We start from the raw sequence: 9,943 nt of genomic DNA, 5'->3' as shown, positions 1-9,943 counted from the left end.
TTTGTGATCCTTCCATTTTCTTCATGTGCATTTGTAGAGATATGAATTCCCCTCTTACTGTAGCTTTCATGGTGTCCCAGAATTTTGGTAAGATGTTTGTTCATTTTCATTTGTTACCAGGTACCTTTTAATCTCTGTTTTGATTTCATTGTTGACTCAGGAGTTGTTTAGCATCATGCTGTTTAGTGTCCATGTCCTTGTGGGTTTTTGGGGGACCTTGTTGGTGTCAATGTTTATTTTTATTCCACTGTGGTCTGAGAAAGTACATGGTAAAATTTCGGTCCTTTTAAATTTGCTTATACTTGATTTATGGCCAAGTATGTGGTCAATGTTACATTCCATGTGGTGAAGAGTAGAATGTATATTCTGTGGTCTTTGGATGGAGTGTTCTGTAGGTATCAATTAAGTCCATTTGGTCAAGTCACATTGAGGTTTCGGATCTCATTGCTGATTTTTTTGTCTTGATCTGTCTAGGGTTGTGAGTGGGGTATTGAAGTCCCCAGCTAGGATGGTGTTGGAGTCAAGATCTTTTTTTAGTTTACCTAGAAGCTGCTTTATGAAAGTTGGTGCTGCTATGTTGGGTGCATATATGTTTAGGATGAATATTTCTTGTTGATGGATTGAACATTTTATCATTATGTAGTGGCCTTCTGTATCTTTTTTTGATTTTTGATAGCTTAAAGGGTGTTTTGTCTGAGATTAAGATTGCAACTCCTTTCTTTTTTGTCCCATTTGCCTGAAAATTTGTTTCCCATCCTCTTACTTTGAGTTTGTGAGTGTCCTTTCTAGTGAGGTGAGTCTCTTGAAGGCAATAAATTGTTGCCTGGTGATATTTTATCCATTTTGCCATTCTATGTCTTTTCAGTGGTGCATTTAGTCTGTTCACATTCAAGTTAATTATTGAAATGTGAGAGTTGATCCCTATCATAATGTTCTTACAGAGTTGTTGTTCTTTCTGTTTTTGTGTTGTCTTTCTTTTGGTTCTAGAGTTGGTTTATGTGTGTTTTTAATCTTTTGTCTATACTCTTGTGAAGAATTTTGTCATTCTTTTTTCCTTTTCTTCTGTGTTCAGTACTTTCTTAAGTGTGTCCTGTAGAGGTGATCTGGTGGCAGCGTAGGTTCTTAGGGATTGGATATCTGGGAAAGATTTCAATTCTCCCTCACTGATGAAGCTTAACTTGGCTGGGTAGGTTATTCTCAGTTGAAATTATTTATCTTTTAGAACTTTGAAGATAGGGTTCCAAGCTCTCCTAGCCTGGAGTGTTTCTGTAGATAAATCTGCTGCTATTCTAATTGGTCTTCCCTGGTAGGTAGTCTGACCTTTTTCTCTTGCTGCCTTTAGGATTTTTCTTTTATACCTACTTTGTTTAGGTGAATTATTATGTGTTTGGGAGTTGGTCTTCTCATTTGTTGTCTTGCAGGGGTTCTCCGAATCTCTTGTGTTTGAATTTTTTCATCACTGGTGAGATGAAGGAAGTTTTCTTGAATGATTTCATGAAATGTTTGTTCCAGTGTGGCCTCTGTTTCTCTCTCTGCCTCAGGAAGGCCAATTACTCTTAGGTTCGGTCTCTTGAAGTGATCATTCATCTCTTGAAGGTTTTGTTCTGTCTTTTTGAGTTTCTTTTCTATGCTTTTGATAGTTTGGGTTAGTTCTGTGTTTTGGTCTTCGAGCTCTGAGATTCCTTCTTCTGCTTGGCTAATTCTGCTTTCCCTGCTCATTAGTTTGTTATTTATTTCCATCACAGTATTCTCTACTGCTATTATTTCTGACATCAGCTCCTTCCTATTTTCCTCTTGTCTCTCCTCGATTTTTAAAAATTCTTTCTATTAATGTCTTGATGTCTGGGTTTGTTTCATGTGACAGTCATTCTGCAGGCTCTTCATTGTTTGTGTTCCAAAGTAGTTTTCTCAGTGTCTGACCTCCCAGAGGTCTGTGTGAAACCTATATTCTTCTTTTGGTTTTTCTTCATTTGTGTGTTTTTTTCCCCTTCCCAATTTTTTCCTTCCCTCCACGTCACCATCTTCTGTAATTTTGTTATTCAGCATTGGAGGGGTTGCTTTTACTTCTGTTTGTTCAATCTTCTATTCTTCTTTATGTATGTTCTCTTACTTCATTCAATTCTGGAGTTGTACTGTAGGTTGGGGCTGGTACTTTTTGCAGTTTTGAGATTTACTTAAGGAGGGAGCTGTGATTCAAAATCTATCTGCAGGTCCTGGTATCCACCGACAGGCGTATGAATAATCTGAAACCCACCTCCCACTGCCTTGGAATCTGTCCATGCAGGGGGGTTGTAGGTTTACTCCCTGAAATAAAATGCGGTTAACAGAGGGAAGAGAATGGAGCAGACAGTGCGGGAGAAGAGGGGGGTGGAGAGAGAGGAGTAAGGGTGAAAACAGACGAGTGTACCAACAAATGGAGAGAGAGACAAAAATTGAAACATATAAAAATGATAGACCACGGCTACAGACTAACCAACTCCCATATAAAAAAACTAAAACATACAATGTTGCTAATATACAAGCTTACCAACCTCCTTATTGGTATGCTATTCCTCTATACAAAGATATGGTTTACAGAGAGAAGAAAAGAAAAGAAGGGAAGGAAGGAGGAAAAAAATGGGGCAGGGGACAAAACAGAAAGAATAGAATCAAGTCAGTAGACTAACAGAACCAATCAAGCACACTCTGTGACTTTTCGTTTAAGTCGAATGTCCTTTCAGCTCTGATTTCTAGCTGTCTTTTCAGGCTGGCAAGTTTGTTCAGAGTTAGGATCAGTTGCCCCTGGCCTGCTGTGAAGGGCAGTTCAGATCATCAGTCAGTTCACTACTCTGATCTGGCCTGTGTCCGTCAGGCTTCCATTTTTTCCCCTTTCAGTGTTGTTACCTTGAATTGCCAGCTGGTGGTATTATCCCTCACTCCAGATGGTCTTCATCTCAGCTGTTCACCCACCCCTAAGGGGAGGGAGATGTTGCCTCAAGGCACATGGGAGGAGATTCACGGCCTGGTGGGACATCACAGTGGTAGTAGACCTCAGCAGATCTTGCTTGCAGGGGCTTCAAGGTCTGAAGTTGTGGATCGTCTCAGGCCCAGGCCGTGCAATGTGTAATGGCTGCCTTGGTGGAGGCGGCTGCGGCTCGCTTCAGGCATTGACGGTGCGACATGGAATGGTTGCCTCAGCAGCGGTGGCAGCAGCAGCAGTGGCAGCTCACCTCAGGCACAGGTGGTGCGATGTGGAATGGCTGCCAGCAGTGGCTATAGTGGTGGCAGTGGCAGCAGCAGCGGCAGCAGCAGCCACAGTAGCTGCCCAGACCGTGGTGATGCCTCAGCAAAGTCTACGGCTGAGCTTCATGTGATGAGCAGGATGCCAACGATGGGATCTGCAGCCTCTGGGCAGAGAACCAGAGTCTCTTTGTGTTCTCCTCTGTGGAGAGTCTCACAGACTGAGCTAACCTGTCGCAATCTTGCTGCAAGTCCCATAAAGTTTATTTTTAATGATGATGTAATAGAAATTACACCTTGAGGATTTTATAGAAACTTAACTATTATCAATCTAAAAAATCTTAAAAATGCTATTTACTGAACATAATTCAAAACTTCTTTCCCCTTTTATTCTCATTCCTATTACTTGTGCTTACTCCATTATCATCTCTCACCTGGATGATTACAGTAAGTCTCCTAGTTGGCTTTTTAATTAAAGTCTTCATGTGTGATAACCTCTAATTCACCATTCTTTCTTCCATATGCTGAGGCAGTATTCTCAATAAGACATAAATCTGTTTATATCAGCTCAACTATTTAAAGCTCCTCAATATTTCCAATTTGCCCACAGGAAAAAGTTTCAAATTTCAAGTCTCTCTGCATTCCTACCCTTGTGTCTCAGCCTCATCAGAGGCCGGTCCCTCTACAGTCTTTCTCTACTTACTCATCCAATCCTCTTCTGCCTCTCCAGACTGCTGTTCCTGTTTCCACAATTTTGCTTTTGCTCATTGAGTTTCCCTTACCTGCAAAGGGCATATATTTCAGGCCCCAGCTTGTGTGTTAGATTCTTCATATAGTCCTTATTCATTGCCCTCCATCAGAGCACCTAGTATGTCTCCTGAACTTACTAATGCACATTGTTCTCTCCCTCTTTAGACCAGGAGTAATGGAGAGAAGGAATTCTGTTTGTTTCATCTTTGTATCCTGGTATAATACACAATACTTGGCACACAGTTGAAGATTAGATTGCGGTATATATTAATTCTTGTTTGATTCTTATGTTCCAAGCCAGATGAAGACTGGTGGTGTTGTCTCTAAATTCTTTTTTCTCTTTTTAGTTTGGGTAAATAGCATCTTGAAAAGCCAAGCCACTAGCTAAATATTTAAACCGACCACAAATTTTAGCTTGTGTTTGCTGGATTAAACAACTGCTAAATAGCCTCTCCTTTGTTTCTAGTTACTTTGTTTCTAGTTAATGCAGCTTTTAAACTACATAATTTATAACTTGATGTAATAGGTTCAAGCTCATAAAGTACATGTTTAATTAGTGTGAATTATGTAGGATCTGGTTAAGGATTGTGCTCATTTTCCCAGTAGGATATTCTCAGAGAAATGGGTGCTTTAGAAAGACTAAATTAAAGGAGGATGCTCTTCTATTGTATTTGGTTGAAAAGCTTGTATTAATCAAGTCACTTTGAGTTTTTAGTAAAATACCCAGCACCCAGATGTTAATTAGTGGGACCCAAAAACACTGGGTCAAAGGGAGATCAAGCTTGCATAAACCCAAGGAGTAATACATACCTTCGATTTTCCCATGGGTCTGTGTAAAGGTGGGGTTATGTGAAGTGGTAGAAAAGGAAGCCTCCAAGTTTTAATAATGTTAACTTAAGACATTTTAGAGTCTTATCTGAAATATATGAATAGATGAACAGTCACAACAGTTTTCACAATTAAGTGCAAGTTTGGCATTTGGGTCACAGTATAATTAAAACATTGAGGCAGTAGCATCCAGAATAAACTAGAGTGCTGCCAAGACACTGAACATGTTAGTCTACGTTCTTTTGAACAGTCCCTTGTGCCAGATAATCCCCTAAAGGGAAAATAATATGCCTGCTGCACTTCAATAAGGTTACTAGTGATGTCTTCTTCTATCCAAAACAGATACTTAAGATATACATATGCTCCTTTACCCTCACCCATCACCCCGCCATTTAATAGAGATTAGGATGTGCGTGAAGTTTGTCTTGCATGTGTTCAAACCTGAGCAATGTGGAGTTTATTAAGCTCTAGCTGATTCTGCTAAAAATGTTACCTCATCTTGTGGATATAAGCATTTTCTTTAATTCTCAGTTTCTATTTCTGGACTGCTATTTGACTTTCCATATTATAATTAAATTTGCAACTTTTGCAGATATACAGACATTCTTTTCACTGCGTGTAGCTTGATGACCAAGAAATAATTTGAATAGTGTTAGGCTTAGAATTCATATGTTCTGCCTATAAAAGCAGGGAATGTGTATATGTGCTTTAAAAAAATTATAATGGATCCTTCTATATTTACATATATTTCATTTTTTGTCTTTATTTCCACAGACATTACACATGTGGATTATTAAAGCAGACTTCTAATTGTTTCAGCTGTCTTAACTCCATTTTAGAACAAGATTTGGTTTAAATCATAAAAAATAAAATCTACTGATTTCTCTGTTTACATGATTTCCCTTCTGATTACCCTGATTATCGGCTAAAATATTTCTTCATGTAGGTATTTTTTGGCTCTAGAACCACTAATGGATTTATATTGCTTAACTCATGGACTTGATCATTCTTCTATGCACTCATTCATTCATTTTCTGAATGTTTAGAGCCTATCTACTACATGCCAGGTACTATATCTTGTCCTAAAATAGGTCATGCAAAGTGCTTGCTCCCTTCTGAGAAAACTCAAAGCATTTTTTGACTTTTAAACAATATTTAATTTTTTTATGCCAACTGTTGAATAGCTAGCTATATAGCTCTTTCCTTGGTGTGATTGCTGCAGGCTTTTCAATTTGCACACATAACTTGTCACAAATAATATTATTTAGGTTAACTTTAAATAATCTTATTTCACGTATAATGAAAGAACCTTACAAAGTATACTTCTTGTTCGTTTTCTATTTCTACTTAATGAATTACCATGAACTTAACATTTTAAAAACACACACTTCTTATCAGCATGTAGTTATGTAGGTTATAATTCCAAGTGGTTGCAGCTCGGTCCTGTGCTCAGGTTATCTCATAGCTGAAATCAACGTGTTGGCAAGGCTGAACCTTACCTAGGAGCTATGGCAGATAAACTGCTTCCAAGTTCATTCAGGTTGTTGACAAAATTCAGTGCTGTGTTCCTGTAGCCCTCAAGTCCCTGTTTCCCTACTGGCTAACAGCAAGGTTTACATTGTGTCATGAGCTCTCCCACATTACTTGTCACCTCCCACCCATTTTACAGCCAGCAATGCTGCACTTAATAGAGATGATCCCTGATTTACAATCACTTGACTTACAATTTTTTAACTTTAGGATGGCACAAAAGCAATGCTCATTTAATATATTCCTTGGTTATTACATGGGGTTGTGCCTAGATAAACCCATTGCAAGTTGAAAATAATGTAAACCTAAAATGTACTTTTGACTTTAAAAAATCTTCAATTTTCGTCCTGGGAATTAGGATAGGAAATCTTTGGGGTCCGTTTTATTATTCCTACCACAATTTCCACTTCCCTTCTTTTATTCATTATATTATTGTTGCCATACAGTTTACTTCTACACATGTTATAACTCCCCAAATACTGTTATGAGTTTTATTATAAGTAATTAATTAGTGAATTTTCATTTAAGGAAATTTGAAAATGAAAAAAGGTTTTCTATATCTACCCACATACTCAGAATTTCTAGTGCTTTTAATTCTTTTATATAGATCTGATTTTTCTTCTGATGTATATTTCCTTCGACCTGAAGAATTTCCTCTAACATTTCTTCAAGTGCAAGTCTGCTGGCAACTAATTCACTCTGTTTTGTTTGTACGGAAAAGTCTTTATCTTACCTTCATTTTTTAGAAATTTTTTAATGAATATAGACATCTAGGTTGACATTTTATTATTTTTTTAGCTCTTAAATTTGTCATTCCATTAACTTTTGTTGGATATTGTTTCAGATGAGAGGTAAACAGATATTCTTATTTTTCCCCTCTATGTGATCTGATCCCCACCTTCCCCTCACTACCTTTAAGATTTTCTCTTCATCATTTGTTTTTAGCAACTTGATTCTAATAGACCTTGGTGTTATTTTCTTTCCATTTATCTTTATTGGGGTTCATTGAGTTTCCCAGATGTATGCTTTTATGGTTTATATCGGATTTGGACATTTTCCAATCATTAATTATTCACATTTTTTCTGCTACACTCCTAAGTCCTTTATTTCTGGGACTCCAATTATATGTATATTAGGTCTTTTAATATTGTCCCAGATGTTACACGGATCTGTTTTACTTCTTAATGATATTTCTTATTTTCTATACTTCTGAATGGATATCCTCTATTGCTTTGTCTTTTATTTTATAGCATCCATTCTGTTATTGAGAAGATTTACTCTTTTTTTTTTAAATTTCAGGAATTTTTGGATATAGGATTATAATTTGATTCTTTATAAATTTTCATTTCTCTACTTATATTTCTTATTTTCATGTTTATATTTTTCTTTAAGTTTATGCATACATTTCTTATACTTTATTTGTTAATTTTAACAGCAATTATACATCTTTGGCTTTCTTTCTTTCAAGATGTGGTACAATTCAGGGTTAGGATACAAATGTTCATTATGCAGATACCATGTTGATAAGGTGTGCCCCTCCCTCCCCAGGCAGTTTCCCTCAACTGCCAATCCCATCCCCCCAACAGTTTCCCACTACTGCCAATCCCTTTCTTATAGTATTATGATAATTGTTCAAGGTCTGCTTATGAGTGAGAACATATGGTATTCTCTTCTTTGTTTCTGTGATAGATCACTGAGTAGGGTTGACTCTAAATCCATCCACGTTGCTGCAAAGTCCATATGTTTGTTCTTCTTGACTCTAAATCCATCCCAAGTTGCTGCAAAGTCCATATGTTTGTAATATTCCATTGTGAATATATACCACTTTTTTTTTTTTTTAATCCAGTCCAACTTCGATGGGCAGCATGGTTGGTTCCATGTTTTTGCTGTTGTGAATAGAGCTGAAATATTTGAGTGCAGGTATATTTTGCAGAATGTTTTGATTTCCACCAGGTATATTCCCAATAGGAGAATTGCTGAGTCATATGGAAGGTCAATTTCTAGATCTTTTTTTTTTTCCGAGTTGGAGTCTCACTGTCACCCAGACTGGAGTGCAGCGGCCACTCCCGGTCACCGCAGCCTCGACCTGCTAAGCTCCAGTTATCCTTCCGCCTCAGCCTTCCAAGTAGCTGGAACTACAGGCGGGTACTACCACACCTGGCTAATTTTTGATTTATTGTAGAGATGAGGTCTCTCCAAGTTGCCCAGGTGGGTCTCAAACCCGCGGGCTCAGGCAATACATTCACCTCAGCCTCCCAAAGCTCGGGATTACAGGCTGAACCACCGAGCCTGGCCAATTTCTAGATCTTTCAGACATCACCGCACTGTCTTCCAAAGAGGTTGCACTAGTTTGTATTCCCACCAGCAGTATAGAAGCGTTCATTTTTCTCCACATCCTCGCCAGCATCTGTCGTTGTTTGTTTTATTAATGATGACCATTCTTACTGGGGTTAGGTGGTATCTCAATGTGTTTTTGATTTGCATTTCTCTGATGAGTCATGAGACTGATCACTTTTTCATGTGTCTGTTGGCTACCTGTATATCTTCTTTTGAGAAGTGTCTATTCATGTCTTTTGCCCACTGTTTAATGGGGCTGTTTGTTTTCTTCCTTTTGGCATGTTTGAGTTCCTTGTAGATCCTAGATATTAGGTCTTTGTCAGATATACAGCTGGCAAATATTTTTCCCCATTCTGGGCTGTCTCCTTGCTCTCTTGATGGTTTCTTTTGCTCTGAGGAAGCTTGTCAGTTTGATGAGGTTCACTTGTCTATCTTACTTCTTATGGTGTGAGAATTTAGAGTTTTGATCAGGAATTGGTTACCAGTTCCAATTTTCATAAGGTTGTCTCCTGCGTTTTTGAAGATTCTTATAATTTGAGGTTTTATGTTTAGGTCTTTGATCCATTTAGAGTTAATTTTTGTGTATGGTGATAAGTAGGGGTCCTGTTTCAACAACTGCATGTGATCAGTTTCCCCAGCACTATTTACTGAACAGGTTCTCCTCTCCCCAGTTGTTGTTGTTGGAGGCTTTGTTAAAGATGAGTTGGTTAAGAAATTGAGGCATTGCTTCCATATTCTCTATCCTGTTCCATTGGTCTAAATGTTTGTTCTTGTACCAATACCAGGCTGTTTTGATTGTTATAGCCTTATATTAAAGTTTGAAGTCTGGAAATTGTGATACCTCCTGCTTTGTTTCTTTTGCTAAGGATTGTTTTGACTAGTCGTGGTTGCTTATGTTTCCATATAAATTTCTGTATTGCCATTTCCAGGTCTGAGAAGAATTATATTGGTAATGTAATGGCTATTGTATTGAATCTGTAGATTGCCCTTGATAGGATGGACATTTTAACAATGTTGATTCTTCCTATCCATGAACATGGAATATTTTTCCATTTGTTTGTGTCTTCTTGGATTTCTTTGAGCAGTGTTTTGTAGTTCTCATTGTAAAGGTTTTTCACTTCTCTAGTTTGGATGATGCTGATGTATTTCATTTTTTTGTGTAACTATTGTGAATGGGATTGTGCTTTTTTTTTTTTTTTTTGAGTTGGAGTCTCATTCAGTCACCCAAACTGGAGTGCAGTGGCTGCTCCTGGCCACCGCAGCCTCGACCTGCTGGGCT

This window comes from Carlito syrichta, unplaced genomic scaffold, assembly GCF_000164805.1.
Source record: "Carlito syrichta isolate Samal-C Ts95f unplaced genomic scaffold, Tarsius_syrichta-2.0.1 Scaffold304646, whole genome shotgun sequence".
In the NCBI taxonomy this organism is placed as follows: Eukaryota; Metazoa; Chordata; class Mammalia; order Primates; family Tarsiidae; genus Carlito; species Carlito syrichta.
The sequence above is the reverse complement of the archived record's forward strand: the minus strand, read 5'-3'. Positions refer to the sequence as shown.